This window comes from Pleurodeles waltl, unplaced genomic scaffold (genome assembly GCF_031143425.1).
Source record: "Pleurodeles waltl isolate 20211129_DDA unplaced genomic scaffold, aPleWal1.hap1.20221129 scaffold_91, whole genome shotgun sequence".
Classification (NCBI taxonomy): domain Eukaryota; kingdom Metazoa; phylum Chordata; class Amphibia; order Caudata; family Salamandridae; genus Pleurodeles; species Pleurodeles waltl.
Window position 1 is genome coordinate 223,655 of NW_027150403.1, and position 14,632 is coordinate 238,286.

The window sequence follows — 14,632 nt, forward strand, 5'->3', positions numbered from 1 at the left end:
TGTCTGTTTCCAGTGCAGTGGTTCCAGTCCAATGCATAGCCACATGAAGCAAGTAAGCAGGCATGTCTGTTTCTGTAGTGTAGTGGTTATCACGTTCGCCTTACACGCGAAAGGTCCCTGGTTCGAGGCCAGGCAGAAACAGCAAGTTGCTGTGCTTTATCACATTATTTGCATTTACCACCTCACCTGACAGGTAAATTGAAATTAAAGAGGCTGTGTCTATCCCTCACCATCGTGAGGTACTACGCTCCAAGGGCATCGGTCTCAACTCACCAAGAGAAGACGATACACCTTACGGCAGTCAGTTGCTCCCTTTTTGACCTTTCCATTGAAGCCTGGGCCTACTGTGGTCAAGCCAGCGAAGGAAGGTATGAGAGCGAAAATGGCTTTCCTACCTTCACCAAGAACATACACCTTGAGCAAAGAAAGGGCCAGACTTACAAGGCCCTATCGCCACCGGCACATCATCTTTAGTGACGCCCCGGTGGCACTATGTACTGTGCCGTATTTACAAGACGCCGTTCAACCACGTTTTGTGGCTTAACACCACCTTGTAAATACGGCCCCTTCACACGCAGCCCTTTCCCTGGAAGGGGCGTGCAATGGGCGTTGCTCTGGGTGGGCCACTGCAACACCATAGCATTTTGATGCTGCTCCAGTTTTACGAGTTTTTGTAAATCTGTGGCAGCGCCAAAATCCAAGCACCATACAATGGGTGTCGTTATAGTGGAGAAACGAGCAGAAATGTTTTCATTTCTCCTCATTTTTGCTCTTTCTATGTGTGCTGCACGAACATATCGCCACTGAATATTTCTGTTGTGCAGGAAGGTGTGCCTTCCTGAACAAAAACAATTTCCCCCTCAACGCAGCCATCCTTGTACCATGGCGCAAGGATGGCTGCGTTGGCGCTCGGCAGCTAATTTAGAGCTGGCGCAGAGGGAAGCACAGGGGTGCGCTGTATTCTACTAAATACGGCGCTTCCCTGCATTTTGAAAATGACTGAGTGCGAGGCTGCCAAATTTGGCAGAGCGTCTCACTCAGACATCCTCTTGTAATTATGGGCCAAAAGGTCTAAAGGATAGAGGCGTTTTATGTCATGTTCGATGACGACCATGGAAATGACTCTAGTCATATTGCAGAAGAGAGAACCATGTGCATTTTCTTGCCTTGCGATGTATTCGCCCACTCTCTGCCCTCAACCCTAGGAGCAGGGTCTGAGCAGTGGTGCTTCTGTGCCCTCGCTCGTTGGTGTCCGGGTCCAAATCCCCAACACACCCTTTTTAGCAGAAAACACACAAATTTTACTCAAAATACACAAAGCTTGAAGATTCCTCATTCCACTCAAAGCATTGTTGTGCAAAATATTTTTAGCCTCAGGAGAAAAAAAGGATCACAATGCCTTGGCTTCCTTCCTGCTTGCTTTCAGTGTGCTCTGTGTGATGCTTTCACAGGCTCTGGTTTCAGGCATTTAGGCATCAGATATTTGTCTCTACCCGCAGCTGTGACTTTTCAGTACATCTGAGTGTACGCTTGCTGGCTGACAACGCTGCAATTTTCACACTTACTCCTCGCTTTGCGAGCAACTGCTGATCAAGTATAGAGGCAATCGGGCAAACATATGAGGGGAATTTTGCTCCTTCAGTCAAGCCCTCTTGCTTGTTTCTGTAGTGTAGTGGTTATCACGTTTGCCTAACACGCGAAAGGTCCCCGGTTCGAGACCGGGCAGAAACAATGGGTAGTGTACGCTTTTGTGTTTGCTCCCTAAAAGCTTAGTCTCACTCAGGCATGGCCTTTAAAAACTTGTGACCTGTGTAAAACTTGTATTACTATTGCAGGCCGGTAAAAAGTTATCTGCATCTTTGCGTAGTCGTGCATGTGCCTGGTTTCTTATTCTGTTTTTTACTTTTTTTTTTCTTGGCCATGTTATATTGTGGGGCCTTTAAACCTGTCACCTTGATAGGAACATTGCAAGCGGCAGCATCGACAAGTGCAGACTGAGGAGTCAGACCTAAACACAGACTCAGCTGTCAGGATGGCCGAGTGGTCTAAGGCGGCAGCCTCAAGAGAGCTTGATCTTCAGTTAAGCTAAGCATCCTGGTTTGCTCATGTAGTTGTGGGTTCAAATCGCACTTCTGATAGGTCTATTTTCTGCCCTTAAATCTTCCTCTGCTTGCACAGCCAGCTCCCCACAACACTATCTTTGCAAGCTGCTGTAGCATATGAAAAGAAATCCACCAACCCTCCGGCTGGGCCCTCAATCAGCATTCCATGTATTTCTGGAAGGGGCATCTCAGTCACGCCTTCTGTTAGAGCTGCACCTTATCACTGTAACTACCATGCTGGTTTCTACTTAAGCAGTTGATTCCATCGTTTGAAGTGAGGCTCTCCTGCCACTTTTGGGCAGAGAAGGCACTGCCCCTGCAACAACAACAGGCAGACAAGCTCAACCTGGGTTTCCTGGTTAGGTGGGCGGAGCAGAATGGCAATGGTCCCTCCTTGTGACTTGAAATTAACATGAAGAAGACAGAGAGGCAGCTGGGAGTAGGCAGTACCCATGCACCCCTGAACACTGTCTTGCGATTTTCACCCAATTCTGAAATGAGTCGGGAGGAAAGGAGGTGATTTTCCTATCGAAGGCCATTCTGGGAATTCAGCCACCCCGCGTCTCCCAGGTGAGTGTTTCAGGCCTGTGAGGCACTCATATAAATCTTGTCTGATCGAGCACTGTACGAGCAAGTGTACTTGAATACAAGAGGCATGCTCCTCTGGCTCAGGCGCAAGAGATGGCAGGCCCTTCAGTGCTTCTGGTCTGGAAGTCTACGGTGCAAGGGCCCAGGTCCTGCGGAGGCGTACAACTACCAGAAAGGGTCTGCTTTTCTCATCAGCGCCACAGTTCAGCTTGCTAGCATAGGGCTTCTTGACTATCTCTTGCCTTGCTAGAGGCAAAAAAAAAACCCTTGGCACAAAACATCAATTGCTATGGCACGCTTAGAAGGAGAGTCTCCAAGTGGCCCTGCTTTTTCACAAAGACACTTCAGAAGATGTTTGAAAGGCTTTTGCAGCAGCAGGCTCGTTGGTCTAGGGGTATGATTCTCGCTTTGGGTGTGAGAGGTCCCGGGTTCAAATCCCGGACGAGCCCGTGCCTTCATAGGTTCGATCTGTATTTAAACAGGAGTATTTCTGCTTTCCACTCTTGTAAGATGCCATGGTGGAATGCATTGCATGCTTTCTACTGGTGTTGAGGCAGTTCGGCATGATGAAGGAGTGCGGGATTTCTTTCTAACTGCTTTTTTGTGTTGGAGCAGCACTTCTCGTTGGAACATGAAATGCACAGTGCTTCTCCAAAGTAATTGCAGGGCTGGTTTTGAAATCACCTCTTGGAATGAAAGTGATCCCAGTTCCTTTCTTCCAAAGGAAGAGATCCTGTCAGAAAGGCTCAGCTTTGAGCGTCATGAATATTGTCCCTTAGTCCTTGCATTCCAGTCCAAAGCATAGCCACATAAAGAAAGCAGGTGTGTCTGTTTCCAGTGCAGTGGTTCCAGTCCAATGCATAGCCACATGAAGCAAGTAAGCAGGCATGTCTGTTTCTGTAGTGTAGTGGTTATCACGTTCGCCTTACACGCGAAAGGTCCCTGGTTCGAGGCCAGGCAGAAACAGCAAGTTGCTGTGCTTTATCACATTATTTGCATTTACCACCTCACCTGACAGGTAAATTGAAATTAAAGAGGCTGTGTCTATCCCTCACCATCGTGAGGTACTACGCTCCAAGGGCATCGGTCTCAACTCACCAAGAGAAGACGATACACCTTACGGCAGTCAGTTGCTCCCTTTTTGACCTTTCCATTGAAGCCTGGGCCTACTGTGGTCAAGCCAGCGAAGGAAGGTATGAGAGCGAAAATGGCTTTCCTACCTTCACCAAGAACATACACCTTGAGCAAAGAAAGGGCCAGACTTACAAGGCCCTATCGCCACCGGCACATCATCTTTAGTGACGCCCCGGTGGCACTATGTACTGTGCCGTATTTACAAGACGCCGTTCAACCACGTTTTGTGGCTTAACACCACCTTGTAAATACGGCCCCTTCACACGCAGCCCTTTCCCTGGAAGGGGCGTGCAATGGGCGTTGCTCTGGGTGGGCCACTGCAACACCATAGCATTTTGATGCTGCTCCAGTTTTACGAGTTTTTGTAAATCTGTGGCAGCGCCAAAATCCAAGCACCATACAATGGGTGTCGTTATAGTGGAGAAACGAGCAGAAATGTTTTCATTTCTCCTCATTTTTGCTCTTTCTATGTGTGCTGCACGAACATATCGCCACTGAATATTTCTGTTGTGCAGGAAGGTGTGCCTTCCTGAACAAAAACAATTTCCCCCTCAACGCAGCCATCCTTGTACCATGGCGCAAGGATGGCTGCGTTGGCGCTCGGCAGCTAATTTAGAGCTGGCGCAGAGGGAAGCACAGGGGTGCGCTGTATTCTACTAAATACGGCGCTTCCCTGCATTTTGAAAATGACTGAGTGCGAGGCTGCCAAATTTGGCAGAGCGTCTCACTCAGACATCCTCTTGTAATTATGGGCCAAAAGGTCTAAAGGATAGAGGCGTTTTATGTCATGTTCGATGACGACCATGGAAATGACTCTAGTCATATTGCAGAAGAGAGAACCATGTGCATTTTCTTGCCTTGCGATGTATTCGCCCACTCTCTGCCCTCAACCCTAGGAGCAGGGTCTGAGCAGTGGTGCTTCTGTGCCCTCGCTCGTTGGTGTCCGGGTCCAAATCCCCAACACACCCTTTTTAGCAGAAAACACACAAATTTTACTCAAAATACACAAAGCTTGAAGATTCCTCATTCCACTCAAAGCATTGTTGTGCAAAATATTTTTAGCCTCAGGAGAAAAAAAGGATCACAATGCCTTGGCTTCCTTCCTGCTTGCTTTCAGTGTGCTCTGTGTGATGCTTTCACAGGCTCTGGTTTCAGGCATTTAGGCATCAGATATTTGTCTCTACCCGCAGCTGTGACTTTTCAGTACATCTGAGTGTACGCTTGCTGGCTGACAACGCTGCAATTTTCACACTTACTCCTCGCTTTGCGAGCAACTGCTGATCAAGTATAGAGGCAATCGGGCAAACATATGAGGGGAATTTTGCTCCTTCAGTCAAGCCCTCTTGCTTGTTTCTGTAGTGTAGTGGTTATCACGTTTGCCTAACACGCGAAAGGTCCCCGGTTCGAGACCGGGCAGAAACAATGGGTAGTGTACGCTTTTGTGTTTGCTCCCTAAAAGCTTAGTCTCACTCAGGCATGGCCTTTAAAAACTTGTGACCTGTGTAAAACTTGTATTACTATTGCAGGCCGGTAAAAAGTTATCTGCATCTTTGCGTAGTCGTGCATGTGCCTGGTTTCTTATTCTGTTTTTTACTTTTTTTTTTCTTGGCCATGTTATATTGTGGGGCCTTTAAACCTGTCACCTTGATAGGAACATTGCAAGCGGCAGCATCGACAAGTGCAGACTGAGGAGTCAGACCTAAACACAGACTCAGCTGTCAGGATGGCCGAGTGGTCTAAGGCGGCAGCCTCAAGAGAGCTTGATCTTCAGTTAAGCTAAGCATCCTGGTTTGCTCATGTAGTTGTGGGTTCAAATCGCACTTCTGATAGGTCTATTTTCTGCCCTTAAATCTTCCTCTGCTTGCACAGCCAGCTCCCCACAACACTATCTTTGCAAGCTGCTGTAGCATATGAAAAGAAATCCACCAACCCTCCGGCTGGGCCCTCAATCAGCATTCCATGTATTTCTGGAAGGGGCATCTCAGTCACGCCTTCTGTTAGAGCTGCACCTTATCACTGTAACTACCATGCTGGTTTCTACTTAAGCAGTTGATTCCATCGTTTGAAGTGAGGCTCTCCTGCCACTTTTGGGCAGAGAAGGCACTGCCCCTGCAACAACAACAGGCAGACAAGCTCAACCTGGGTTTCCTGGTTAGGTGGGCGGAGCAGAATGGCAATGGTCCCTCCTTGTGACTTGAAATTAACATGAAGAAGACAGAGAGGCAGCTGGGAGTAGGCAGTACCCATGCACCCCTGAACACTGTCTTGCGATTTTCACCCAATTCTGAAATGAGTCGGGAGGAAAGGAGGTGATTTTCCTATCGAAGGCCATTCTGGGAATTCAGCCACCCCGCGTCTCCCAGGTGAGTGTTTCAGGCCTGTGAGGCACTCATATAAATCTTGTCTGATCGAGCACTGTACGAGCAAGTGTACTTGAATACAAGAGGCATGCTCCTCTGGCTCAGGCGCAAGAGATGGCAGGCCCTTCAGTGCTTCTGGTCTGGAAGTCTACGGTGCAAGGGCCCAGGTCCTGCGGAGGCGTACAACTACCAGAAAGGGTCTGCTTTTCTCATCAGCGCCACAGTTCAGCTTGCTAGCATAGGGCTTCTTGACTACCTCTTGCCTTGCTAGAGGCAAAAAAAAAACCCTTGGCACAAAACATCAATTGCTATGGCACGCTTAGAAGGAGAGTCTCCAAGTGGCCCTGCTTTTTCACAAAGACACTTCAGAAGATGTTTGAAAGGCTTTTGCAGCAGCAGGCTCGTTGGTCTAGGGGTATGATTCTCGCTTTGGGTGTGAGAGGTCCCGGGTTCAAATCCCAGACGAGCCTGTGCCTTCATAGGTTCGATCTGTTTTTAAACAGGAGTATTTCTGCTTTCCACTCTTGTAAGATGCCATGGTGGAATGCATTGCATGCTTTCTACTGGTGTCGAGGCAGTTCGGCATGATGAAGGAGTGCGGGATTTCTTTCTAACTGCTTTTTTGTGTTGGAGCAGCACTTCTCGTTGGAACATGAAATGCACAGTGCTTTTCCAAAGTAATTGCAGGGCTGGTTTTGAAATCACCTCTTGGAATGAAAGTGATCCCAGTTCCTTTCTTCCAAAGGAAGAGATCCTGTCAGAAAGGCTCAGCTTTGAGCGTCATGAATATTGTCCCTTAGTCCTTGCATTCCAGTCCAAAGCATAGCCACATAAAGAAAGCAGGTGTGTCTGTTTCCAGTGCAGTGGTTCCAGTCCAATGCATAGCCACATGAAGCAAGTAAGCAGGCATGTCTGTTTCTGTAGTGTAGTGGTTATCACGTTCGCCTTACACGCGAAAGGTCCCTGGTTCGAGGCCAGGCAGAAACAGCAAGTTGCTGTGCTTTATCACATTATTTGCATTTACCACCTCACCTGACAGGTAAATTGAAATTAAAGAGGCTGTGTCTATCCCTCACCATCGTGAGGTACTATGCTCCAAGGGCATCGGTCTCAACTCACCAAGAGAAGACGATACACCTTACGGCAGTCAGTTGCTCCCTTTTTGACCTTTCCATTGAAGCCTGGGCCTACTGTGGTCAAGCCAGCGAAGGAAGGTATGAGAGCGAAAATGGCTTTCCTACCTTCACCAAGAACATACACCTTGAGCAAAGAAAGGGCCAGACTTACAAGGCCCTATCGCCACCGGCACATCATCTTTAGTGACGCCCCGGTGGCACTATGTACTGTGCCGTATTTACAAGACGCCGTTCAACCACGTTTTGTGGCTTAACACCACCTTGTAAATACGGCCCCTTCACACGCAGCCCTTTCCCTGGAAGGGGCGTGCAATGGGCGTTGCTCTGGGTGGGCCACTGCAACACCATAGCATTTTGATGCTGCTCCAGTTTTACGAGTTTTTGTAAATCTGTGGCAGCGCCAAAATCCAAGCGCCATACAATGGGTGTCGTAATAGTGGAGAAACGAGCAGAAATGTTTTCATTTCTCCTCATTTTTGCTCTTTCTATGTGTGCTGCACGAACATATCGCCACTGAAGATTTCTGTTGTGCAGGAAGGTGTGCCTTCCTGAACAAAAACAATTTCCCCCTCAACGCAGCCATCCTTGTACCATGGCGCAAGGATGGCTGCGTTGGCGCTCGGCAGCTAATTTAGAGCTGGCGCAGAGGGAAGCACAGGGGTGCGCTGTATTCTACTAAATACGGCGCTTCCCTGCATTTTGAAAATGACTGAGTGCGAGGCTGCCAAATTTGGCAGAGCGTCTCACTCAGTCATCCTCTTGTAATTATGGGCCAAAAGGTCTAAAGGATAGAGGCGTTTTATGTCATGTTCGATGACGACCATGGAAATGACTCTAGTCATATTGCAGAAGAGAGAACCATGTGCATTTTCTTGCCTTGCGATGTATTCGCCCACTCTCTGCCCTCAACCCTAGGAGCAGGGTCTGAGCAGTGGTGCTTCTGTGCCCTCGCTCGTTGGTGTCCGGGTCCAAATCCCCAACACACCCTTTTTAGCAGAAAACACACAAATTTTACTCAAAATACACAAAGCTTGAAGATTCCTCATTCCACTCAAAGCATTGTTGTGCAAAATATTTTTAGCCTCAGGAGAAAAAAAGGATCACAATGCCTTGGCTTCCTTCCTGCTTGCTTTCAGTGTGCTCTGTGTGATGCTTTCACAGGCTCTGGTTTCAGGCATTTAGGCATCAGATATTTGTCTCTACCCGCAGCTGTGACTTTTCAGTACATCTGAGTGTACGCTTGCTGGCTGACAACGCTGCAATTTTCACACTTACTCCTCGCTTTGCGAGCAACTGCTGATCAAGTATAGAGGCAATCGGGCAAACATATGAGGGGAATTTTGCTCCTTCAGTCAAGCCCTCATGCTTGTTTCTGTAGTGTAGTGGTTATCACGTTTGCCTAACACGCGAAAGGTCCCCTGTTCGAGACCGGGCAGAAACAATGGGCAGTGTCTGCTTTTGTGTTTGCTCCCTAAAAGCTTAGTCTCACTCAGGGATGTCCTTTAAAAACTTGTGACCTGTGTAAAACTTGTATTACTATTGCAGGCCGGTAAAAAGTTATGTGCATCTTTGCGTAGTCGTGCATGTGCCTGGTTTCTTATTCTGTTTTTTACTTTTTTTTTCCTTGGCCATGTTATATTGTGGGGCCTTTAAACCTGTCACCTTGATAGGAACATTGCAAGCGGCAGCATCGACAAGTGCAGACTGAGGAGTCAGACCTAAACACAGACTCAGCTGTCAGGATGGCCGAGTGGTCTAAGGCGGCAGCCTCAAGAGAGCTTGATCTTCAGTTAAGCTAAGCATCCTGGTTTGCTCATGTAGTTGTGGGTTCAAATCGCACTTCTGATAGGTCTATTTTCTGCCCTTAAATCTTCCTCTGCTTGCACAGCCAGCTCCCCACAACACTATCTTTGCAAGCTGCTGTAGCATATGAAAAGAAATCCACCAACCCTCCGGCTGGGCCCTCAATCAGCATTCCATGTATTTCTGGAAGGGGCATCTCAGTCACGCCTTCTGTTAGAGCTGCACCTTATCACTGTAACTACCATGCTGGTTTCTACTTAAGCAGTGGATTCCATCGTTTGAAGTGAGGCTCTCCTGCCACTTTTGGGCAGAGAAGGCACTGCCCCTGCAACAACAACAGGCAGACAAGCTCAACCTGGGTTTCCTGGTTAGGTGGGCGGAGCAGAATGGCAATGGTCCCTCCTTGTGACTTGAAATTAACATGAAGAAGACAGAGAGGCAGCTGGGAGTAGGCAGTACCCATGCACCCCTGAACACTGTCTTGCGATTTTCACCCAATTCTGAAATGAGTCGGGAGGAAAGGAGGTGATTTTCCTATCGAAGGCCATTCTGGGAATTCAGCCACCCCGCGTCTCCCAGGTGAGTGTTTCAGGCCTGTGAGGCACTCATATAAATCTCGCCTGATCGAGCCCTGAGCGAGCAAGTGTGCTTGAATACAAGAGGCATGCTCCTCTGGCTCAGGCGCAAGAGATGGCAGGCCCTTCAGTGCTTCTGGTCTGGAAGTCTACGGTGCAAGGGCCCAGGTCCTGCGGAGGCGTACAACTACCAGAAAGGGTCTGCTTTTCTCATCAGCGCCACAGTTCAGCTTGCTAGCATAGGGCTTCTTGACTACCTCTTGCCTTGCTAGAGGCAAAAAAAAAACCCTTGGCACAAAACATCAATTGCTATGGCACGCTTAGAAGGAGAGTCTCCAAGTGGCCCTGCTTTTTCACAAAGACACTTCAGAAGATGTTTGAAAGGCTTTTGCAGCAGCAGGCTCGTTGGTCTAGGGGTATGATTCTCGCTTTGGGTGTGAGAGGTCCCGGGTTCAAATCCCGGACGAGCCCGTGCCTTCATAGGTTCGATCTGTTTTTAAACAGGAGTATTTCTGCTTTCCACTCTTGTAAGATGCCATGGTGGAATGCATTGCATGCTTTCTACTGGTGTCGAGGCAGTTCGGCATGATGAAGGAGTGCGGGATTTCTTTCTAACTGCTTTTTTGTGTTGGAGCAGCACTTCTCGTTGGAACATGAAATGCACAGTGCTTCTCCAAAGTAATTGCAGGGCTGGTTTTGAAATCACCTCTTGGAATGAAAGTGATCCCAGTTCCTTTCTTCCAAAGGAAGAGATCCTGTCAGAAAGGCTCAGCTTTGAGCGTCATGAATATTGTCCCTTAGTCCTTGCATTCCAGTCCAAAGCATAGCCACATAAAGAAAGCAGGTGTGTCTGTTTCCAGTGCAGTGGTTCCAGTCCAATGCATAGCCACATGAAGCAAGTAAGCAGGCATGTATGTTTCTGTAGTGTAGTGGTTATCATGTTCGCCTTACACGCGAAAGGTCCCTGGTTCGAGGCCAGGCAGAAACAGCAAGTTGCTGTGCTTTATCACATTATTTGCATTTACCACCTCACCTGACAGGTAAATTGAAATTAAAGAGGCTGTGTCTATCCCTCACCATCGTGAGGTACTACGCTCCAAGGGCATCGGTCTCAACTCACCAAGAGAAGACGATACACCTTACGGCAGTCAGTTGCTCCCTTTTTGACCTTTCCATTGAAGCCTGGGCCTACTGTGGTCAAGCCAGCCAAGGAAGGAAGGTATGAGAGCGAAAATGGCTTTCCTACCTTCACCAAGAACATACACCTTGAGCAAAGAAAGGGCCAGACTTACAAGGCCCTATCGCCACCGGCACATCATCTTTAGTGACGCCCCGGTGGCACTATGTACTGTGCCGTATTTACAAGACGCCGTTCAACCACGTTTTGTGGCTTAACACCACCTTGTAAATACGGCCCGTTCACACGCAGCCCTTTCCATGGAAGGGGCATGCAATGGGCGTTGCTCTGGGTGGGCCACTGCAACACCATAGCATTTTGATGCTGCTCCAGTTTTACGAGTTTTTGTAAATCTGTGGCAGCGCCAAAATCCAAGCGCCATACAATGGGTGTCGTTATAGTGGAGAAACGAGCAGAAATGTTTTCATTTCTCCTCATTTTTGCTCTTTCTATGTGTGCTGCACGAACATATCGCCACTGAAGATTTCTGTTGTGCAGGAAGGTGTGCCTTCCTGAACAAAAACAATTTCCCCCTCCACGCTGCCATCCTTGTACCATGGCGCAAGGATGGCTGCGTTGGCGCTCGGCAGCTAATTTAGAGCTGGCGCAGAGGGAAGCACAGGGGTGCGTTGTATTCTACTAAATACGGCGCTTCCCTGCATTTTGAAAATGACTGAGTGCGAGGCTGCCAAATTTGGCAGAGCGTCTCACTCAGTCATCCTCTTGTAATTATGGGCCAAAAGGTCTAAAGGATAGAGGCGTTTTATGTCATGTTCGATGACGACCATGGAAATGACTCTAGTCATATTGCAGAAGAGAGAACCATGTGCATTTTCTTGCCTTGCGATGTATTCGCCCACTCTCTGCCCTCAACCCTAGGAGCAGGGTCTGAGCAGTGGTGCTTCTGTGCCCTCGCTCGTTGGTGTCCGGGTCCAAATCCCCAACACACCCTTTTTAGCAGAAAACACACAAATTTTACTCAAAATACACAAAGCTTGAAGATTCCTCATTCCACTCAAAGCATTGTTGTGCAAAATATTTTTAGCCTCAGGAGAAAAAAAGGATCACCATGCCTTGGCTTCCTTCCTGCTTGCTTTCAGTGTGCTCTGTGTGATGCTTTCACAGGCTCTGGTTTCAGGCATTTAGGCATCAGATATTTGTCTCTACCCGCAGCTGTGACTTTTCAGTACATCTGAGTGTACGCTTGCTGGCTGACAACGCTGCAATTTTCACACTTACTCCTCGCTTTGCGAGCAACTGCTGATCAAGTATAGAGGCAATCGGGCAAACATATGAGGGGAATTTTGCTCCTTCAGTCAAGCCCTCATGCTTGTTTCTGTAGTGTAGTGGTTATTACGTTCGCCTAACACGTGAAAGGTCCCCGGTTCGAGACCGAGCAGAAACAATGGGCAGTGTCTGCTTTTGTGTTTGCTCCCTAAAAGCTTAGTCTCACTCAGGGATGGCCTTTAAAAACTTGTGACCTGTGTAAAACTTGTATTACTATTGCAGGCCGGTAAAAAGTTATCTGCATCTTTGCGTAGTCGTGCATGTGCCTGGTTTCTTATTCTGTTTTTTACTTTTTTTTTTCTTGGCCATGTTATATTGTGGGGCCTTTAAACCTGTCACCTTGATAGGAACATTGCAAGCGGCAGCATCGACAAGTGCAGACTGAGGAGTCAGACCTAAACACAGACTCAGCTGTCAGGATGGCCGAGTGGTCTAAGGCGGCAGCCTCAAGAGAGCTTGATCTTCAGTTAAGCTAAGCATCCTGGTTTGCTCATGTAGTTGTGGGTTCAAATCGCACTTCTGATAGGTCTATTTTCTGCCCTTAAATCTTCCTCTGCTTGCACAGCCAGCTCCCCACAACACTATCTTTGCAAGCTGCTGTAGCATATGAAAAGAAATCCACCAACCCTCCGGCTGGGCCCTCAATCAGCATTCCATGTATTTCTGGAAGGGGCATCTCAGTCACGCCTTCTGTTAGAGCTGCACCTTATCACTGTAACTACCATGCTGGTTTCTACTTAAGCAGTTGATTCCATCGTTTGAAGTGAGGCTCTCCTGCCACTTTTGGGCAGAGAAGGCACTGCCCCTGCAACAACAACAGGCAGACAAGCTCAACCTGGGTTTCCTGGTTAGGTGGGCGGAGCAGAATGGCAATGGTCCCTCCTTGTGACTTGAAATTAACATGAAGAAAACAGAGAGGCAGCTGGGAGTAGGCAGTACCCATGCACCCCTGAACACTGTCTTGCGATTTTCACCCAATTCTGAAATGAGTCGGGAGGAAAGGAGGTGATTTTCCTATCGAAGGCCATTCTGGGAATTCAGCCACCCCGCGTCTCCCAGGTGAGTGTTTCAGGCCTGTGAGGCACTCATATAAATCTCGCCTGATCGAGCACTGAGCGAGCAAGTGTGCTTGAATACAAGAGGCGTGCTCCTCTGGCTCAGGCGCAAGAGATGGCAGGCCCTTCAGTGCTTCTGGTCTGGAAGTCTACGGTGCAAGGGCCCAGGTCCTGCGGAGGCGTACAACTACCAGAAAGGGTCTGCTTTTCTCATCAGCGCCACAGTTCAGCTTGCTAGCATAGGGCTTCTTGACTACCTCTTGCCTTGCTAGAGGCAAAAAAAAAACCCTTGGCACAAAACATCAATTGCTATGGCACGCTTAGAAGGAGAGTCTCCAAGTGGCCCTGCTTTTTCACAAAGACACTTCAGAAGATGTTTGAAAGGCTTTTGCAGCAGCAGGCTCGTTGGTCTAGGGGTATGATTCTCGCTTTGGGTGTGAGAGGTCCCGGGTTCAAATCCCGGACGAGCCCGTCCCTTCATAGGTTCGATCTGTTTTTAAACAGGAGTATTTCTGCTTTCCACTCTTGTAAGATGCCATGGTGGAATGTATTGCATGCTTTCTACTGGTGTCGAGGCAGTTCGGCATGATGAAGGAGTGCGGGATTTCTTTCTAACTGCTTTTTTGTGTTGGAGCAGCACTTCTCGTTGGAACATGAAATGCACAGTGCTTCTCCAAAGTAATTGCAGGGCTGGTTTTGAAATCACCTCTTGGAATGAAAGTGATCCCAGTTCCTTTCTTCCAAAGGAAGAGATCCTGTCAGAAAGGCTCAGCTTTGAGCGTCATGAATATTGTCCCTTAGTCCTTGCATTCCAGTCCAAAGCATAGCCACATAAAGAAAGCAGGTGTGTCTGTTTCCAGTGCAGTGGTTCCAGTCCAATGCATAGCCACATGAAGCAAGTAAGCAGGCATGTCTGTTTCTGTAGTGTAGTGGTTATCACGTTCGCCTTACACGCGAAAGGTCCCTGGTTCGAGGCCAGGCAGAAACAGCAAGTTGCTGTGCTTTATCACATTATTTGCATTTACCACCTCACCTGACAGGTAAATTGAAATTAAAGAGGCTGTGTCTATCCCTCACCATCGTGAGGTACTACGCTCCAAGGGCATCGGTCTCAACTCACCAAGAGAAGACGATACACCTTACGGCAGTCAGTTGCTCCCTTTTTGACCTTTCCATTGAAGCCTGGGCCTACTGTGGTCAAGCCAGCGAAGGAAGGTATGAGAGCGAAAATGGCTTTCCTACCTTCACCAAGAACATACACCTTGAGCAAAGAAAGGGCCAGACTTACAAGGCCCTATCGCCACCGGCACATCATCTTTAGTGACGCCCCGGTGGCACTATGTACTGTGCCGTATTTACAAGACGCCGTTCAACCACGTTTTGTGGCTTAACACCACCTTGTAAATACGGCCCCT

General features: G+C 48.3%; 11 non-coding genes across 11 annotated transcripts; all 11 read left to right on the forward strand.

Moving 5' to 3' along the window:
* Positions 1-68: 68 nt before the first annotated feature.
* Positions 69-141, forward strand: TRNAV-UAC (transfer RNA valine (anticodon UAC)). Its single transcript has one exon. It is a non-coding gene; the product is annotated as a tRNA-Val (tRNA).
* A 1,517-nt stretch (positions 142-1,658) lies between these two features.
* TRNAV-AAC (transfer RNA valine (anticodon AAC)) lies at positions 1,659-1,731 on the forward strand. The gene has a single exon. It is a non-coding gene; the product is annotated as a tRNA-Val (tRNA).
* Positions 1,732-3,067: 1,336 nt separating this feature from the next.
* TRNAP-UGG (transfer RNA proline (anticodon UGG)) lies at positions 3,068-3,139 on the forward strand. Its single transcript has one exon. It is a non-coding gene; the product is annotated as a tRNA-Pro (tRNA).
* A 444-nt stretch (positions 3,140-3,583) lies between these two features.
* On the forward strand, positions 3,584-3,656 carry TRNAV-UAC (transfer RNA valine (anticodon UAC)). Its single transcript has one exon. It is a non-coding gene; the product is annotated as a tRNA-Val (tRNA).
* A 1,517-nt stretch (positions 3,657-5,173) lies between these two features.
* TRNAV-AAC (transfer RNA valine (anticodon AAC)) lies at positions 5,174-5,246 on the forward strand. Its single transcript has one exon. It is a non-coding gene; the product is annotated as a tRNA-Val (tRNA).
* Positions 5,247-6,582: 1,336 nt separating this feature from the next.
* TRNAP-UGG (transfer RNA proline (anticodon UGG)) lies at positions 6,583-6,654 on the forward strand. The gene has a single exon. It is a non-coding gene; the product is annotated as a tRNA-Pro (tRNA).
* A 444-nt stretch (positions 6,655-7,098) lies between these two features.
* On the forward strand, positions 7,099-7,171 carry TRNAV-UAC (transfer RNA valine (anticodon UAC)). Its single transcript has one exon. It is a non-coding gene; the product is annotated as a tRNA-Val (tRNA).
* Positions 7,172-10,097: 2,926 nt separating this feature from the next.
* On the forward strand, positions 10,098-10,169 carry TRNAP-UGG (transfer RNA proline (anticodon UGG)). The gene has a single exon. It is a non-coding gene; the product is annotated as a tRNA-Pro (tRNA).
* Positions 10,170-10,613: 444 nt separating this feature from the next.
* On the forward strand, positions 10,614-10,686 carry TRNAV-UAC (transfer RNA valine (anticodon UAC)). The gene has a single exon. It is a non-coding gene; the product is annotated as a tRNA-Val (tRNA).
* Positions 10,687-13,616: 2,930 nt separating this feature from the next.
* On the forward strand, positions 13,617-13,688 carry TRNAP-UGG (transfer RNA proline (anticodon UGG)). The gene has a single exon. It is a non-coding gene; the product is annotated as a tRNA-Pro (tRNA).
* Positions 13,689-14,132: 444 nt separating this feature from the next.
* On the forward strand, positions 14,133-14,205 carry TRNAV-UAC (transfer RNA valine (anticodon UAC)). The gene has a single exon. It is a non-coding gene; the product is annotated as a tRNA-Val (tRNA).
* Positions 14,206-14,632: the final 427 nt, after the last annotated feature.